At 38.5% G+C, this 20311-nt stretch overlaps 1 protein-coding gene across 1 annotated transcript in view; it reads left to right on the top strand.

Annotated features, from left to right (window-relative positions):
• PAK5 (p21 (RAC1) activated kinase 5) overlaps positions 1-20311 on the top strand; it is a 301284-nt gene that overhangs the window by 99541 nt on the left and 181432 nt on the right. The window contains exon 2 of the mRNA XM_058563203.1: positions 14342-14489. The gene's annotated coding sequence lies outside the window, so the exon portion shown is untranslated. The remainder of the gene's footprint in view (positions 1-14341; positions 14490-20311) is intronic.

Here is a 20311-nt window from a genome sequence, read left to right as displayed (position 1 = left end):
GTATTCATTCCAACAGAGTCAGCTGCCATGTCAGAACACACCCACATTGTTATGTCTTTTCCAGATTTTTGTTAAGAACTTTTACATTTTCTAAAATACTTTCAGAGTCTAAGATTCTCTTAAGCATGCACATATTGTTACTTTTTCTTGTTAAAGGCTTGTGATACAGAATGAAATGATAAATACCTAAATTCAAAGCATGGGCCTGACAGTCTTGAGTTTCTTACGTAACAGACGTATTGTTAAAAAGTAGAAGTCTCCATAGGGGAAGTGTCTGTTTTTAAAATTTTTCTCTGAAAACAGTGGTACGATGCCAGTTACAAATTGAAATATCCTTTTTTATGGTAATTTATTGATGAAAGCTGCCATTTAGGGTTTTTCGTGATAATTAAATTTATGTAAAATGCATGGCAGATAGTGAACATTAACTCGAAAAGATATCTGCACCCCAGTGTTCATTGCAGCATTATTTACAATAGCCAAGATACGGAAACAATCTAAGTGTCCATCGATGGATGACTGGCTAAAGATTATGTGTGGGGGGATGTATCTACACACACACAAGGGAACACTACTCTGCCATAAAAAAAGAATGAAATCTTGCCATTTGTAACAACATGGATGGATGGTGATGGTATTATGCTAAATGAAATAGTTTTAAAATAGTACATATAAAAGGATCAAATTGAGTTGTACTGCTTTTTATTAGAGATATAAACTATTAATTGCTCTTGTGTATTTTAATTGATAGGTTGTCACTTCTTATATATTTTTAATATTTACTATATTAATAATTATTTTGTCTGCTATGGTATATGTGTAACTAATTATTTTACATGTGCTTTATTATGACTACTTTGAGGAAAATGTGGTTAGCATTTGTTTGAAACCAGATTCTCTTGATATACAGCCACATGTATGTATGTTAAAGGAAATGATAGCATGGATTTCCTTTTTTTTTCTAATAATGTTTTAAGCTAGATTTATACTGCTCTTTTTTAAGAGAAATGTATCACCTCTAAAGGGATTTCATCAAACTTCAGCAGCACTTAACAATATAGGGAGGCTAGCATGAACTTAATAAGCTTAAAATGCTCTCAAGAACATCATTTCAGTTATTTCTTTGGTCTCCCACAGGTGTTTCCACTGTCCTGAGCCACAGGCTTCCAGCTCAGATGGTTTAGGTATGGTGTGAGTTTACAAAGCAAAAGATACGATTTTCCTTTAACATGCTCCCTTTAAAAAAATCCACCAAGTTAAATGAGCCTCAAAGCACAAAGTGAGACTGAAAGGTCATGTTTCTTCCTTTTTTAAAAAAATGTGACTATAGAATAGAAGTCATACATTCAAGTGCTACAGGGGCAAAGCAGGTGACATAAATGGGTGACACATGATGAGTGGGGATTATGGAAAAGCAGACAGCTCGTGCCTTTTATATATCACTTAGGAATTCTATTTGATATCAAGTAAGAGGGACTGAAAATAGGAGTGTTTTAGGCAAGATGGGTTTTTTCTCTCTTTCTTATAAAAGGTGACTTTAGGCAAAATCTCTCAGGCCACAGCGGTGACTCCATGGTCATGAGAGATGCAGGATCTTTATCAGGCGGTTAATGCCGCCTAGCAGACCACTCCAAACTCAGTGTTGTAAAACAAGAATGTACTATTACTCATAAGTCTACAAATCATCTAGGAGAATTTTCTGTTCTTGGCTGGTGTTTTGCCTGCATCTGCAGTCAGCATTGGGTTGAGTAAGCAGCTCTGTTGATCTTGGCTGGCTTCTCTCATATATCTGGAGGACTGGCTAGAGCTGGGTTAGCATGTCCTCAGCTAGGACAAATGGATCCCACTCCACATGACATCTCATCATTCTCGAGCATGAGATACTTCACATATGAGTGGAAGATTTCCGAGAGAGTAGAATCACTCAGGGCCTATTGAGGTCTAGGTTCAGAGCTGATAGTCTGTCACTTCTGCCACATTCTCTTGGCCAAATCAAGTCATACGGCCAGCCCAGATTAAATGGGTTAGGAAACACATTCTACCTCTTGATGGGAGATGTTGCAAAGGGCATAAATACAAAAGTGCATGAGAAATTAGGCCACAGTAAATCTACCCCAAGCTGCTTCTATCTTTGGGGTCTACCTGAAGTGAGGATGGATGCGTGGCCTCTGTTCTCACCTCATGGTGTAAGATAACTGCTGTAACTCCAGCCATCACATTGAATTTTCTAGGCAAGAAGCAGTAGAAAGGGGAAAGGACAAAAAGGGCTCATGCCAGCCTTCTGACCTGTCTAATGAGCTTTCTTTAAAGTCTCACCAAAACACCTGTGCTTATACATCATTGATCACCACTGGCTATGAGAGAGGTTAGGCAGTATGGTCCTTTATCTGATACCTCGTGTCCAAACAAAATCAGAGTTCTGATGCTGTGGAAGTCAATATTGAGTCAATAACCAGCAGTATCAGACACATTAACCACAGGTCCAAACTTTCATTTTACTTTGATTGTTGGGCAGTGTTATCAAACTTCTTGATTTTTTAAGAAACCCCACAAAGACAAAAATGTTATGTGAAATCTCCTGTATTTTATATGTTAGCACCTAATTCAAATATTTTTAATTTTTATTTTGAAATAATTTTAGACTTACAGAGAAGTTGCAAAAATAGTACAAAGAGAGCCAGTCCTGATGGCCTAGTGGTTAAAGTTCTACACTCTCCGCTTTGGAGGCCCGGGTTCGCTTCCTGGTCACGGAACCACACCACCTGTCAGTCAGTTGCCATGCTGTGGCGGCAGCTCACATAGAAGAACTAGAAGGACTTACAACTAGGATATACAACCATTCTTGGGACTTTGGGGAGAAGAAAAAAATAGTACAAAGAGTTTTCATATACTCTTCATTCCTAATGTTAACATTTTACAAACTGTTACAGTACAATTATCAAAGATAGGAATTTAAAAATGCTACAAGGGGCCAGCCCCATGGCATAGTGGCTAAGTTTGGTGTGCTCTGCTTTGGTGGCCTGGGTTCGTGGGTTTGGATCCCAGGCACAGACCTACACCATTTGTCAGCCATGCTGTGGCAGTGACCCAAATACAAAATAGAGGAAGATTGGCACAGATATTAGCTCAGGGCTAATCTTCCTCAGCAACAAAAAGAGACTATAAATCAGGAGTTAGTAAGCTTTTTCTGTAAAGGGTCAGATAGTAACTATTTTAGGTGTCTGTCACTACTGCTTAACTCTGCCATTATAGCACAAAAACAGTCATAGACAATATGTAAATAAATGAGAGTATCTGCATTCCAATAAAACTTTATTTACGAAAACAGGTTGCAGACCAGATTTGGCCCATGGGCTGTAGTTTGCCAGCTCCTACTATAACCTAAGCCACAGACCTCATTTGATTTCATCAGTTTTCCCATTGATGTCCTTTTTCTGTTCAATCCAAGATCCCAAATTACATTTGGTTGTCATGTCTCCTTAGTCTCCTTCAGTCTGAGACAGTTACTCATTCTTGCCTTATCTTTTATGAACTTGATGCTTTTGAAGTGTACTAGCCAGTTATTTTGTAGAGTGTCTCTTCATTTGGATGTCTGATGGCTTGTCGTGATTAGATTGAGGTTATGCATAAACACAGATGTATGTATATGCATGAGTTAGTATACGTACGTATACTTTCTAATTCTGTCCACTGAGAGAGCCTAAAATCAATGACACCCCAGTAGCAAAGAGCACACCTAGCACCCAGATCTTGATTTCTAAACACCTTTCTCCAATGAAGGGAACCAGAGCTCTTTGGAGAAGTAGTTAATTCCATGGCTGGGGCAGGGAAAACATGAGAATTGCCCAGAATATTTGTGTTATCAGAAAGTAAGGTAGCATTCAAAAAAGAACAAGAACATGTCAAAAGGACACATGAACCAATCTGAAGAGTTACAAATGGCCGAAACTGGGACAACTTGAGCAACCAAATATATAATGAGAGTTTTGGATTATAACCTACAGAATTAAATAAACATCCCCTGGTACATGCTGATATAAATAAATAATTGAATACATAAATGGGGTGAAGGGACAGTTCTCCTTTATAGAAGAATTCCAATTAATAAGTGGAATTAAATAAATTCCACTGAAAGAATGAGAGGAAATAGAAAATTACCATTAGGCAAATGCCACAGTAATAATTGTTGCAGACACAGTCCACTGACAGATGCTAAAGTTAGTGGGCTAAAGTTGTGGAGAACAGGACATTTCCAGTGTCTCGAAAGTATCACCTCCGAGATATTTACTAATGACAAAGGGGGAAAATAGTAACATTATACTACGGGTAGATACCACGTTAACCAAGTGATCAGGTTAACACCACCAGTAACAGGACTTATCAACATCATGAACCCCCTATTTCAAACATTTTAAACATCAATTTGGTTAAATAGTGAGATTTTTGCCCTTGTGTCCTCAGTTTGCAACCTCTACCATAGAGCTCACCTTTGATAATATTTGATTTGCCACAGCTTTGTCATTACTTAAAAAAATTAAAAATTAAAAAATGAATACATTGTGGTTTTTTGCCTCTTAGAAAACAATTCTTGCTAACCAAAAAGGTTGAAGAATGACTCAATCACAGTAGGTTAAATGAAGTGTACGTGTGTTTGGTGTTAACTGTATTCAAATCATAGAGTTGGTAGAATTTCTAGAAATAAAACAAAGTAAGTACACTAGATTTAGTAAGTACACTGGATTCAAAAAAAAGAAAAAATCAAGAAGACTCTAAATGGGTACGTCTTTGGGCCAGTCATTCCACGCTTATAACTTATACTTTCTCTATTCCATTGAATTAAACATATCCCAGGGCACCTCTTTAGTTTCTAGCACATTTAGCTCGTCATTCTGTTTTGGGCACTAACACTTTGAAGTACGTGACAAAAATCCTTGTGCTTTTTCCCTTTCAGCCATATAATTAAAGTTCTATCACATTTTTCTTTGCTTAAAAAAATTCCTGTGCTCCATGTTGTCATGCATTTCGTTAACATCCATTTCACTTAGAATCACTTACCCTTATCGGGATTTCAGTTTCTTGAAACATACTACCCAGTTGAAGATGAGTTCCAGAAGTGAAATTGCTGTGTGTAGCCATCACAAAGAGAGGGTTGCCGAGGCTGCTGCTTTTTGGCTGTGTTGTTTCTAAGTTGATTGAACTGTAGTCATGCTTTGGATATACGTTTTAGCTCATTCTTTAAATTTGAACTTCTGAGCAATCATATTGGGAAAAGTAGCCAATGGCCCAGCAAACAAGATCCATAAACCTAAAGATCCGTGAGTTTAGAAAGTGTGCCTGTGGATACAAAGGTAGGAGTGTGAATATTTAGAGTGAGGTAATAATTCATAACAAATTACAAAATTAAAAAGCTGACAATGTAAACATCACAAAATCAGAAACACAGTATGTTTTTATTAATAGACTGCCTACCCTACCTCTTCAGTACTTTGACACGTATACATTTTGGCTAAAGATGCTTTGATTATCTCTTTACCTTTAAATATGAAAGGTATTTTGAAACATTCTTCTGTGGAGAGAAGAGAAACATAATACAGGCTTTCATTTAAGATGTCTGATGGAAATTTATTTTTTATTACTGACATTTAGAGAAGTTTATTTTGGTATAACATCTTGTTATCAGTAATGGCATGTAAACTTTTTTAGAATTATCAAATTTTGGAAAACCTCTATCACATCTCTTGAATTTATGAGTCCTAAGCTTTCAGCGCATTTGAAGTTTGCTTGTACAATGACTAATCTTAATACTCTTTAAGTTGATGAACCACATGACCAGTGACTTATCAGTGTCTTCCTTGTTATAATTATGATGAGGTTTATGTTATCTTCACAATCTTCATTTATGTCAGATCAGGAAGAATATAAATATTTCCCTGTGTTCATATGATTCACTCCTCTTTGTTAATTAAATTATCAAACAAGAACAAATCTGTTACTTCTATTCACAATTCTATTCACAATTTCCCTCCTAATGAATGCTTTGGGTGTGGTCTCGAAATTATTTTGGTACAAGAGGCTTCATCGATGTCAGAATGACTTTCATTGATTTAATCATTTTAATTGTTTCTGTTTCATATTCCATTAATGTTTTCTTAGTTTTTCCTCCATTCTTTAATAAATAAATATAAAGATGACATAAAAAAGTACTCTTCTTATACAGTCAAAGCAAGGAGATTTAATTTCTCGCTTGTTTTAATACCTTCAAAACAACTTTCCATATTGGAGCTAAATGGTATGTTCAAACCTTATTGATTTTCTAAACAAAATTTTTTTAATTAATTTATTTATTTTAATTTATTTTTTATTGTGGTAACATTGGTTTATAAATTACATAAATTTTGGATGTACATCATATTTTGATTTCTGTATAGATTACATAATGGTCACCACCCAAAGACTAATTACAACCCATCACCATACACATGTGCCTAATCACCCCTTTCACTCTACTCCCTCCTCCCTTCCCCTCAGGTAACCACCAATCCAATCTCTGTCTCTATGTGTTTGTTGTTTTTATCTTCTATTTATGAATGAGATCATACGGTATTTGACTTTCTCCCTCTTACTTATTTCGCTTAGTATAATACCCTTAAGGTCCATCCATGTTGTCACAAATGGCCAGATTTCATCCTTTTTTATGGCTGAGTAGTATTCAGCCATATTCATTCATTGTGTTCATTCATTCATTCATTCAGCCAGTATTCATTGTGTATATATACCACATCTTCTTTATCCATTCATTCCTTGATGGGCACCTAGGTTGCTTCCAAGTCTTGGCTATTGTGAATAATGCTGCAGTGAACATAGGGGTGCATATATCTTTATGCATTCATGTTTTCACATTCTCTGGATGAATACCCAGCAGTGGAATAGCTGGATCATATGGTAGTTCTACTCTTTAATTTTCTGAGGAATCTCCATTGGGTTGTTAGTTCTTTTGTTGTGAAGATGTATGAGTTCTTTATATATTTTGGAGGTTAACTCCTTATCAGATGTATGGTTTGCAAATATCTTCTCCCAATTGTTAGGTTTTCTTTTCGTTTTGTTGATGGTTTCTTTTGCTGTGCAGAAGCTTTTTAATTTGATGGGTCCTATTTGTTTATTTTTTCTATTGTTTCCATTGCCCATTCAGACATAGTACTTGAAAATATGCTGCTAAGACTGATGCCGAAGAGTGTACTGCCTATGCTTTCTTCTAGAATTTTCATGGTTTCAGGTCTTACGTTCAAATCTTCAATCCATTTTGAGTTAATTTTTGTGTATGGTGTAAGATAGTGGTCTGCTTTCATTCTTTTGTATGTGGCTGTCCAGTTTTCCCAACACCATTTATTGAAGAGACTTTCCTTTCTCCATTGTATGTTCTTGGCTCCCTTGTTGAAAATTAGCTGTCCATAGATGTGTGGGTTTATTTCTGGGCTCTCGATTCTGTTCCATTGATCTGTGTGTCTGTTTTTTTGCCAGTACCATGCTGTTTTGGTTACTATAGCTTTGTAGTATATTTTGAAATCAGGGAGTGTGATACCTCCAGCTTTGTTCTTTTTTCTCAGGATTCCTTTGGCTATGCGGAGTCTTTTGTTGTTCCATATAAATTTTAGGATTCTTTGTTCTATTTCTGTGAAAAATGTTATTGGAACTTTGATAGGGATTTCAATGAATCTGTAGATTGCTTTAGGAAGTATGGACATCTTAACTATGTTAATTCTTCCACTCCAAGAGCACGACATATCTTTCCATTTCTTTGTGTCTTCTATTTCATTCAACAATTATAGTTTTCGGTCTACAGGTCTTACACCTCTTTGGGTAAGTTCTTTGAAAATACATTTTAGTGTACTTACTGTGTTGATGTACCCATGTTGTAAAGCTCAAGAAACTTTAAAACTTTATAAAAGGCAGACTTCCTCCATGCATATATAGCTGGAACTGCAGGGCACACTTACATTGCAATATGCCCTCAGGTCCTGCATCTTTGTGCCATGATGCTGGGTCAGTCAGTACATGCAAGTGTTGGAGAATACCTGAAAGCCATTGCTATGCTGGGATGACTAGCAAAGACTTAACTGTAATGGAAATTTACTGCAACACACATAACTATATCCCATTAATTACAAACAAAATGCATCCCCAATGCAAGTTCTCCCTTAGCTAGAGCCCCAAGGTAACTGTAGCCACCCCAACTTCATGCAACATGTAGAGAAGTGTGATGTAGGAAGCTGGAATGCAAAGAAATAGAAATCTGAACCAGTTGCTGTTAAAATATCTTACTTTTGCATATTTTGCAAAAATATATGACCATGTGAACATATTGCTAGAGTCTTTCCCAGGGCCTTGATGTTCATGAACAAGTGATTGGCCATGAGCCTTTGGTTTCATTGGCTTCATGATACATTTATCTCTTTCCATATTGTGCAGGAAAGATATCAGAAGCAAAGTCAATGAGGACATTGATGATAAATGAATAGCTGAGTGTTGCCAATTCGAAGCAATCCTGAAATACCCTGAAATCTTACATTTGAGAGAAGTTTCTCAAATTTGACAGTACTCCTTAGAAATATACTCCAGTACCAAAAACTTTAATAAACTTTCTTACACTATAAATTAAAAAAATGTTTTCAGTCAACTGGGCTGGGCCATTCTTGGAATGGGCCTGTACAAGTGAGAGAGCCTGGGTTTTGTGGTTCATTCATTTATTTATGATTCCATTTCTGTTGCTAATTTCTTACTACATTCTATTTGTAACACACAACCAGCCTAGACTGTGAGAACAGTAAGTAGGATCAGCATTCTGTCACCCACAGTCTTTAGGATTGCCTTGCATGAGGTGCCACTGCATTCCTCATATTTGGGTGAAGAGCGAATTTCCTGTATCAGGCATTTATTGCCATGAAAATGCTGTATAACAAGCAGCCACGTGATTATTTATACATTTAAGTTCACAACTCTGCAGGGTTCAGCTGGTCTAGGCTGGGCTTGCTTAAGCATCTTCAGTCACCTGCGAGTTGACTAGATGGCTCTGCTGACTCGGCTGGGCTTATACCTATTTGTCAAGTGGCTGTTGACTTATCTAGGATGCCTTTTGCTGAGTGACCAGGCCACGCTGTTTCTCTGCTTGTGTCTCTCATTCTGCATCAGCTGGCCTCAATGTGTTTTCATAATAATGTCAGACAGGCAAGAAAAATCAGAAACGCACAAGCACTTGAAAGTATAGGGAAGCTGCTAATGTCCCATTGGCCAAATCGAGTCACGTAGCCAAACCAAGAATCAGAGAGGGAGTGAGAGAGTAAGTCGGATCAGCATTCTGTCTAAAAATTTGCTTGGTAAAAAGCATGGATACAGTGAAAGATGAAGAATTTGGGTCATTTTTTGCAATCAGTCTATCACAGTGACCAGAACTGAACCTTTGATTTTCCTGACCTGCACACTTGCTATGGTCTGACTGTTGTGTACTCCCCACCCCCGAAAAAGCATATGTTGAGATTCTAACCCCAGAAGGTGGTAGTGTTAGTAAGTGAGGCTTTGGGGGAAGTGATTAGGTCGTGAGGGTGGAGCTGTTATGAATGGGATTTGTGTGCTTCTAAAAGAGGTCCCACAGGGGCCCGCCCGGTGGCGCAAGCGGTTAAGTGCGCACGCGCGGCGCCTGGGGTTCTCCGGTCCGGATCCCGGGCACGCACTGACGCCCGGCTTGGCAAGCCATGCTGTGGCGGCGTCCCATATAAAGTAGAGGAAGATGGGCACAGATGTTAGCCCAGGGCCGATGTTCCTCAGCAAAAAGAGGAGGATTGACAGATGTTAGCTCAGGGCTGATCTCCTCACAAAGATAGATAGGTAGGTAGGTAGGTAGATAGAGATAGATAGATAGATAGATAGATAGATTAGATAGATAGATAGTCCCACAGAGTTCCCCAGCCCCTTCTGCCACGTGAGGATGCATCCCAGAAGCAAGCCCTCACCCGACCATGTTGACACCCCGATCTTGGACTTCTGGCCTCCAGAACTGTGAGAAATAAACTTCTGTTGTTCATGAGCTACCCAGTCTCTGGTACTTTGTGATAGCAGCCCGAATAAACTAAAGCAAACCTCTCTTCGAGGTGAAAAGAGCCTTAACGTGGGAATATTATGTATAGTTCACAGTCCTGAAAAGCTCAGTCCTTCTGGTCTTAGGGGAAATGTCTCATAGATAGAGGCCAGACATTTAAGCAGGATATTTTCCTGTAGAAAAAGGTTGAGATTGTTTTTAAAAACTGGGTTTTGTTATTACCTGCAAAGAAAAACAAAATAGTGCTCAATCCACGTTTGAGGAAATCCAAAGACAACAAATAGTTCTGTGGGCTCTCGAAGTTTCCCTAGAGAAGATTCAGTGCAGTCGACAAATGCATATATAATTACGGCCAAAATGCAGTCCCATATGTCACAGTTACCTTGCTTTGAATCAAAGAAAATCCGTTTTTGAGCGGATCGGGTTTTCTACTCGCCCGAAGTTATTTATTCAAATTTTCAGTGTTTCTATTGTGTTGGAATGCATCTTATTCCAGCAGAGAGGAAAGAGGAAGGGGTGCTGAGCTCTGGCTATCAATATTTTATTATACAGAGAGACAAAGATCACAGAGGGGCAGATGAGAAGCAGGAAACAAATGTGATGTTGTTTTCAGTTCCTTGGAGGAGGTTTATATTAAACTGTCTCTGCCAGCTTGTTTTCTGCTTGGCTTTTACACTTTCAGACCTGGTAATGAAACCCTTTTGTGTATCTAGAGTTTACCTATTAGATGAGCACAGCATCTAGCTGAAAGTATAGAATTATCCACATTATAAAGTATATACAGAGAGAAAGCTAAATGGCACAGTGGCGAAGATATATTTTCAAGAAGGGTGATCCATATTCATTTCTTGTGGAAAAGTTCTATTTTAGTTAAAAGAAATAAGTTAAAAAATAAATTGTGTTACATTTTTTCCATACAATCCATTTTTTTCTCCTTTTACCCCAATGCCTCAGAGTTGTTGGAAGACCTTGACCTGATGAGATTTAGCATCTTTCATGACTTCATAACCCATTGGAGTTCATTTGGCCAGAACTCAATATTAATGAGGCCAAGGTCATAGCCTGTTCTCCTTGAGAGAGAGAAAAAGTCCTGTTTTTCTAACATAATAGCACAGACCACGTATCAAACCTACCATTCACATATTTGCATCTCTCGGTATAAGGGGAAGTAGATAAAAAGGCGAATAATGCAACAAACATTATAAGATTGCAGGGCTGATGGGACCCGTTTTATCCTGGGTCTAAAGCACCTTAAAATGTATCTGCTTAAGTGCTCTCGTCCTTGAATGTGTGGAGGAAAAAAAAAAAGTGTGCAGTTGATGGTAAATCTTTGTTCAGTTTTACATAAAATAGAATCTTAAGTTTTTTAGTAATTTGCCAGTGAGCCCAATAATATATTCATATCTCAGAGTCAAGTGCCATTTCTAATGAAGTTTTTGGTTTTTTTCTTTGACCTGATGGTCAAGGTGCCCAATATTGAGGGGCCAATTTATCAGAGAATCTATGAAAATGAAATGGACAAAATAGCATAGACCTGTGTGTTGAAAACTTAGTTATGCTTCTTTGGCGGGTATATCTCTATTTTTATAGCACACACACACATCATGGCCATAGAGATGCTTATTTTTCTGGTAAAAAATACTTCTGTGGGTGAACTATAGCTTTTTTTTTTTTCCCCCAAATTATTCACAGGTGAGAGGTCACTACTTTTTGGTTTCAAGGGCTAAATTCAATTATCTAAAATGCTGCTTGGGTTGGTTTTATACTTAAAAACAAGAACTAATATGTTTTAATATTCACCGTTGGCTAGGTACTTTACATAGGCCACTTTTACTTTATCCTGAGGACCACTCTATGTTATAGAAAATGGTGTTCATCTCCATTTTTCAGATGAATAAATAAACTTGAGGAATAACGATTTGGCCCAAATTGTGCAGCTAGTGCAAGGTGGAGCTACCTCTGCCTATTCCAAAGCCAACCCCTTCCCCTTGAAGGTTGAAAACACAAATATTAAATTTAATTGGCATCAGTACCTCATGTTAAGGTGTACGTTATCACCAGATTCAGAATGGGATAGCTGTTAGCTGAACATACTCTACTGAATATTCAGATTGCTTTTTCTAGGTCGATAGTGGCAGTATGGCTTTATCAGAGATATATAGATAAAGGTTTCTTGGTGGCATATTTAAAGAGAAAGAAATTTGAGAGGAGAGTTTTAGTGGTGATCTAGGTATGTAGTAAAGTAAGTTTATGGCATCTGATTTTTTTAAAATTAATTTGGTTATTTGCAATATAAATAGAAAACTTAATGTAATGCTAATTCTTATGAAATAAACTCTAAGTGAATATTGGTTAATTATATAGAAAATGTAATATAATGGTACTAATAAGGTATAAAATAAATAAGATCATTTAATTCATTTTATTTTTCTGGACCAAGGTATTACCTTTGTAAAATATGTTGAATTATTGTTATGCAGTAGACCCATATGGTTATATCCATGCTGAATTGCATTTCCTGACAAGGTGACTTACCTTTTGATACTCTGAAATATGTGAAGAGTATCTCAAGACTTTAAAAGGAAATTATATCTACTTATATGTTAGCTGATTTTGAACTAAATCAAAAGCACATAAGAACTGCGCTTTCGGAAGCATCCTTCTAGGATTTCTTGTTCCCTATGCAAGTCATTGCTAATTTGCAAGTCCTACTGACCTTAGCAATGATAATTTAAAACATAGGGCATGCTTTTAAGCTGATTTTTACCAACAGATCACTTTCTATGAACTACAAATGAATCAAGGTTAAATTTAACCGGTGTAAAATATTGAGAAGTAAACTTAATTGGAAAATCTTTGCAACAGCTTTTAAACTGATATATTCTTAAAGAAGTCTTAAATGTTTTTCAGATGCACTGGAAAGTAGATACAGTGTGTAATACCTCCATTTTTTTATGTCACAAAGCACTGGCATTTTTACAGAAAATACAAGTCTGCTAAGTATGTACATTGTGTACCTACAGTTAACTGATGCATATAATGAAATAAAAGTAGGTATTTCTTTTTATCCAAGGAGAAAAATAGAGCTGTATTCTGGGAGCAGTTGGAGTTGTCCCATAATGAATAAGGTGGACTATCAACCTATAATTATTTTCAGAGAAATTTTCTTTAGACTTGTCTGAAAATTATATGAGCAATGATTAATATCAGGCAGAAGAAAAGAACTGGGATCTGGAATTTGTCTTTTTAATAGGATGGGAGAGAATAACTACTTTTGGTTCCTGGATCTTTCATGAAGCATATGAAATCTGTATTTAGTCCCTTTCTGCCCTATCAATAGTATTTATTATTTACTCATTTAAATAGCAATGCTGTGCTGAACCATAAGCAAGCTTAGGAACTTATAGATCCACATATAACTTTGATTCAGCCAGTGTGTATGCAGTCAGTCCTCATTATGCATGGGTTCTGTATTTGCAAATTCACTTTCTCATGTTTTGTGCATTTCTGTGCTTTTTTTTTTTTTTTTTCCTGTTTGAAATAGTCCTCCAGCATAGTGCTGAAGTGCTGTCTAGTGTTCCTAAGTGCAAGAAGGCTGTGACATGCCTTATGGAAAAAATACATGTGTTAGGTAAGCTTTGTTCAGGCGTGAGTTGTAATGCTGTTGGCTGTGAGTTGCATGTTAGTGAATCGACAATATATATTAGATAAGGTGTCTTTAAACAGAAACACACATAAAAACAAGGTTATATGTTGGTTGATCGATGAAAATGTTGGGGCTAGAGACTAGCAGAAACCTAATCCTGTATTTCCCCTAGGAGCAGTGATTCGGCATTCACTAATTCAGTGTTTGTGGTAACTTCATAGAACAACCCCTGCAAATAATGAGAATCAATTGTACTAAAGATGTATAGTTACTGGGCTAGAACTCAGAGAGTCAGGGACCAAAGGCACCATTTCTGTCCCAGTAGGGCTCACCATCTATCTAAGAGATGGCCTCACAGTGGAATGATTAGAGAAAGTGCTGTGACAGATGCAGACAAGGTGCTAAGGGGTGCCTGACACTGCCTGGAGGTTTCCAGGTAATAATATACAGACCAGTAGCTGCATGCCTGAGAAAATGTTAGAAACAGTAAAGAAAGGATGGACAGTATCTAGGAGAAATGAAAGTAAATGAGATTATATGTTGATTTTTAAACAGAGCATGATGTTGGTGGGATTCTGACTCATGTCGGTACCATGTTGTTACAGAAATACACTGTGGCAGAATGCTTCCACCTCTTGCCAAAATGAACACCGAGGGAAAATGAAGAACACTGAAGAACTCCAACGAAAAGTTGCAGGACAGAAATAGCCACACTCCTCTGGAGTCTAATTCATCTACAGCCATCATAAAAAGGTAGGGGAATAAATAACATTATGGTTTTGCCCTTTAAATTTTATTTTAAATTATGCAATAGTAAAACACAAAAGGACCTTTTTTATTCAACACACATTCGTTGGGTGACTTCTACGTGCTTGCAAACTGTTCTAGGCACTAGGGATATGAAAGTGAGCAAAAAAGGCAAGTGTGTGGCCTTGAAGGAGCTGACATTCTAGTGGGAGGAGATAAGTAAATAAATGCAGAAGAAACTGGTAGCCATTAATAATGTTTATGAACATGGTAAACAGGCTAATGAGATAAAGGGTGATTGAGGGGCTGCTTTAGTTTGAATGTCACAGCAGACCACTCAGAGAATTTTGAGTTGAGAGTGGAATGATGGAAAAGAGCCAGCTGAGTAAAGGTTTGAAGCTAGGGTCTGCGTGTGCCGCGAAGCAGGATCCAGACAGATATGTTCAAGGCTGGGAAAGCAGGTCTGCATTGCTTTGGGAGGGCATTTGGAGAAGCTTGATGTAGGAGAGGAATTTGGAGAGCCTTTTGACATGGCAAGGTGTCTTGATTTTACTCCAATGAAGACAGAAGCCATCGGAGAGTAATTAGCAGAGGAGTGAATTTATATTTTAAATTTTCCTGCTTTATTATAGCTCAGTAATAGTGGAAAACAGGGTGCTGTCACCTAGGCAAGAGATGATGGTGAGTTGGCTTCCGGACATGGCATTGGGAATAGATGGATTTAAAATATATTTTGGATCTGCTTCAGCTAGATTAAATGAGATGACCACCAATGCTCTTTATGAATCCCCCAAAATAATTCTAATTTCCATAAGAAAGATAATGCTGTTCATTTGTGTTTTAACATACAGTAGTCAAGTGGTAATTTATTTTGCTGCTTCAATGAACAGCTTATGATGTATATGTTTGTGTTTTCTGAAACTTAGAGGGGTTTGATATCAAATTGTGAAAAGAAAATTCTGCCCTGAAATCTCATGTTCTAGGCAGGTTATCTTGTAACATTCAAAGACTTGAGCCTTCCAGATACTTCTGCTCCCTACATGGTTCCTGACTTCTGAGGATGTTGTTACTCAAACTACAGAGAGGTAGCCTATGTGAAGGCTGTCTTTCTAGATAAGAAAACCTATACGTTTTTTAGGGACTAGTGGCTTAGGTCAGTCAAGCATGACTTCAAGACTAAAACTTCCATACTGGATTATTTGTATATGGAACATTGAGGGAAAAACTAAAACAAACTTAAAATTGGTGTTTTAAGGGGCTGGCCCAGTGGCGTAGTGGTTAAATTTACGTGCTCTGCTTCGGCGGCCCAGGGTTCGCAGGTTTGGATCCCAGGCGCGGACCTACACACCACTGATCAAGCCATGCTGTGACTGGCATGCCACATATAAAGTAGAGGAAGATGGGCACAAATGTTAGCCCAGGGCCAACCTTCCTCAGCAAAAAGAGGAGGATTGGCAACAGATGTTAGCTCAGGGCTAATCTTCCTCACCAAAAAAATAAATAAAATTGATGTTTTAAAAAGACAAGAATATGTGGATTTAAGCAATGTTTGCCAGGGAAACTAACGCTGTTCACAGTAAGGGCTTCATGTCTTGGAGTGTGTGACCATTGTGCAAAGCCCACAGAGGAAGGGTAAAAGGGTAAGGAATTATGCAATGACCTTGGCAGGCACGTGTAAGATTTCAGGAAGCCAATAGCCACTGTGGAAGCATGGACCAACCGCCAAGTCTGTGTTCAGAGAATGTTCATGTTAACTCAGCCAAACAATATTTTAGGAGCTCAGCAAAGTACAGAGCCCTCCTTTCCAATACTTGTAACTTCCTGAAATGATTCTAAACTTGCGTGCTTTGGGAACCCTTCCTTCCTCCACCCCAGACCCGTCTCAAAAGGCTTTTGTTGTCAGAAGATGGCCTCAGTGCAGCAGTTATGCAGTGTTGGGTAATTGAAAAGACTCTTGCGACTCACCAGGTGTACACGTGTAAGGCTGGAATAAAGGCAAAGGATCAGGTACAGCAGGAGAAAGAAAGCCCAGCAAATATCAGAGAGGACTGAGACTTCCAGGTACGGCTCCCAGGGTCCTTTCTCCATCACACAGGATTACTTCATCTTCTGATTGTGAACCACCAAGATCCATGTGTGACACCTTGGTCTTAGGGGAGCCAAGGCTCAAGCTTACTGAGGGATATTTTATATCCCACAGCTCAGGCAGATAAAAGCAGGCTTTGTGAACAGATAAACAGGTGCAAGCCATCAATACATATAGTTTCAATAAACAGCATAGACAAGCTGGTACAGGATGCCTCTGGGGAATTTCAGACTTTTAACAGCACGTTATAAATCACTAGCTAGTACATTTCACCTCTATTGGCCAAGAATCAATACCATGGTTCCAGGTGTCCTTCAAGATGAGCACAGAGCTGCCCAAGATCAACTGCAAGTTAACCCTATCCTCATATACTCAGAGAATTGAGCCATGATGAAAACATCTGAGAAGACCTGAAGATGGTACATCACATTCTGTGCTTGGTCTTGTCGTGCACTGGATTGGATGTAACTCTTTGATTAGCTAGAGAGATCATTAAAAGGCTAGGCTTTCAAATGGAAGTTAAAGTTCCTGGAAAAAGTAATTAGATTCTGAAGCAATAAGGATAAAACAGAACAGCAAGAGTAATAGTGTTTTAGATTGGTTTCCCTAGAATCAGATGGTGAGACAAAAAATTTGGATACTAGTGTTTATTTGGGAGGTGATTCCAGTAAATCTTTGTAGGGGAGTGGGGATGTGAGACAGGGAATAGAAGGAAGACAGAAAAGGTGCCATATGGCTGCTGTGACCAAGAGGTGCATGATGCCATTAGGTAGTTCTGGGATACAGCATAGAACATACCTTGGATTTATCCTAACCAAGGGCAAGGGAATTAGGGTATGTAGCCACCTTCCCCCATCGCCCTTGGTTAAGGGCTGCTGCCCTTGGTGGAAGTAGGGAGTGTTAACTCCCTGGCATTTGTGGCCTACCATATATACGGACCAAAGAGGGAGTGGGAATATATATGTATCTTATCACCACAATCCTGCAGCATACATTATTCTCGTCTTCAGTTTATAGATGAGCAGATAGAGCAAGGTGAACCAAATTCTCTGAAATAACACATATAAGAAATAGAGCTGGGATTTAAACTCTGGTTTGCCTCCAAAACCATCCCTTGGGCATCACTGTAATCCTTAATTAACTAATTAATCATTGATATTTTTCTGACACCTATTTATTGAAAAGTTGGCAGGCACTATTTAGATTTTGGGATACAAAACAAAAATTGCCCCTATTCTCAAGGAATTTGCATGTTTGTGGAAAAGAAAGTCAAGAAAATATGTCATGTTATAAGAGTTATAATGGAGATATGAAGCAGCTATTCAATAGAATCAAGAAAGAGAGTATCTATTATTGCTGCATGACAACCCCATAACTGAATGGCTTAAAACAATAAGCATGTATTATGGGTCTATGGGTGAGTTGAGGAGTTCTGCTGATCTGGGCTAGGTTTGGCTGATCTTAGCTGGGTTTGCTCATTTATCTGCAATCAGCTGACAGGTTGGCCAGAGGCTGCATAGTCCAAGATAGCTTCACTCACATATCTGGTAATTGATTGGATATAGCTGGGGCAACTCAATTCTCCAGCAGGCTAGCCCAGACTTATTCACATTGTGGCTGAGGAAGGTTTAAGATTAAATGAAAGTGTGCAAGGCTTCTTGAGGCCTAGGCCCAGAACAGTCATTTCTGCTGCATTATATAGGCCAAAGCAAATCACAAGGCCAGCCTAGATTTAAGGGATGTGGAAATAGACTCCACCTCTTGGTGAGTGGAGCTTCAAAGTCACATTGCAAAAGGGCATTGACACAGGAAGGGGAAGATCTAGATTGCAGTCTACCAAGAAGAGAAGCGTCTGGATTAAAGCTTACAGGGTGCATAGTGGTTCCCCAGCCAAATCAAGTAGGAAGTGAATTTAAGGCAAGGAGGATGTTATGTGTTCAAAGACGGCGAAACATGGTGCCCCTTGATGCCGTCAGATGACTTGGGAATGAAAGCATATAGTGGAGAGGGAAAGAGAAGAGGCAAGCACCACGAGAGAGAGCAAGATTAAAGACTAGAAATATGTACTGTACCAGAATTCAGGAAAATAAAAATTATCTTGCAGGAAGAATATGTTTATGAAAAAATAATAAGCAAATGGGAAGACGAGCAAAGTCAGGTCAATGAATGGATGGGTGGGTGGGTGGGTGGATGCACAGATTGCTGTAGCAATATGATGAACAAAATTACAAGATTTTCTCTGTTGAAATGATTTGTAGGATTTGTATTTATTTCAAAAAGGAAGGGAGGGAGGGAAGAAGGAAGAAAGGAAATACCTTGATGGGTGCTTGGAGAAAAATGTGAGGTTGAGAGTAGACCTGAATGCAAGAACTTTTCAGCATGTAACTATTTGTGGCTTCGGGGCGGCAATGCAATGATGCAGGCCACGTGATAGAATCTTTCTGTGCTGCACCTTTCATAAGCATGCCAAGCATAGTAAGTGGGTTTTTGTGGAAACTAATGAAGAATTTTTGGATTATGGTCCCAAACTGAAATTCCAAGGCTCTGGACTCACACAAGGCTAAGTTTCTAGGGCAGGTTTTTATGAGGCACTTGGGCCCATTGACATTCGGGATGTATTTATATAGAGATCTGTGCATGTGTGTTTCCACTGGGATGTGTGTGGAAAATGGTAATTTTCATGGATTTCTTCACTCTGAGACTGAATTGTGTAAATTAAATAGAAGCCTTATTCTACAGTTTTCCTGAGTGACTTTTATTGTTCTCCTGGGCTTGTGTTTTAAGTGTGGGGCTCTCCCAAGTCACCAGGTGCAGCAAATTTCAGTGTGAGGCTTAACGGGCTGACATTAGCATCACCAGCTCTTTGGAGGCAGAATGGGAGCTTGACTGTGGAAGTAAATGCTGGCAAGACCCATAAATGGAGGACCCAGGGCCCAAATACCCACCCTTGTTGACTTGGGGAATGTATTACATTCATTCTTCTCTCCCAAATACATTGGTGTTTGTTCCCTATTTCTAGAAAGTGAGATAAAGATGAATTTTTTCCTTAAAGAAGAGGTAAAATAAATAGAAAATAACATAGCCAAAGGAAAATAAATAACATAGTTAAAACTGACAGCAAAAATACAAAATCCAGAGAATATTCTCTGGCTACCTAATAATTGATTAGTTAATTTACTTTAATTTGGGGAGCAGGATGCATCCCCAGTTAATTTACTTTAATTTGGGGAGCAGGATGCATCCCCAGTCCATCTCCCCACCTACCCTCCAGAGGTACCACTATCCTAAATTTGTGTCTACTCTTTAACCATTCCCTTGTTTAAAAAAAAAAAAATGGACCAGACGTGAATATATCCCTATGCAATATGTTAATACTTTTGTGTGTGTGTGTGAGAGAGGAAGATCAGCCCTGAGCTAACATCTGCCAATCCTCTTCCTTTTTTTTGCTGAGGAAGACTGGCCCTAGGCGAACATCCGTGCCCATCTTCCTCCACTTTATATGGGACGCCACTACAGCATGGTTTGCCAAGCGGTGCGTTGGTGCGTGCCCGGGATCCGAACTGGCGAACCCTGGGCCGCCGCAGCGGAGCACGTGCATTTAACTGCTTGCGCCACCAGGCCAGCCTGATATGTTAATACTTTTTGCTTCCTCTTGAGCTTTATAATAATGATCTCATATAGTCTACAGATTTGCCCATTTCATTGAACATTTAAGTTTCTAAGATCTACCCATGTTACCTGT

The sequence above is a fragment of the Diceros bicornis genome, chromosome 19, assembly GCF_020826845.1.
Source record: "Diceros bicornis minor isolate mBicDic1 chromosome 19, mDicBic1.mat.cur, whole genome shotgun sequence".
NCBI classification, from domain to species: domain Eukaryota; kingdom Metazoa; phylum Chordata; class Mammalia; order Perissodactyla; family Rhinocerotidae; genus Diceros; species Diceros bicornis.
The sequence above is the reverse complement of the archived record's forward strand: the minus strand, read 5'-3'. Positions and strand labels throughout refer to the sequence as shown.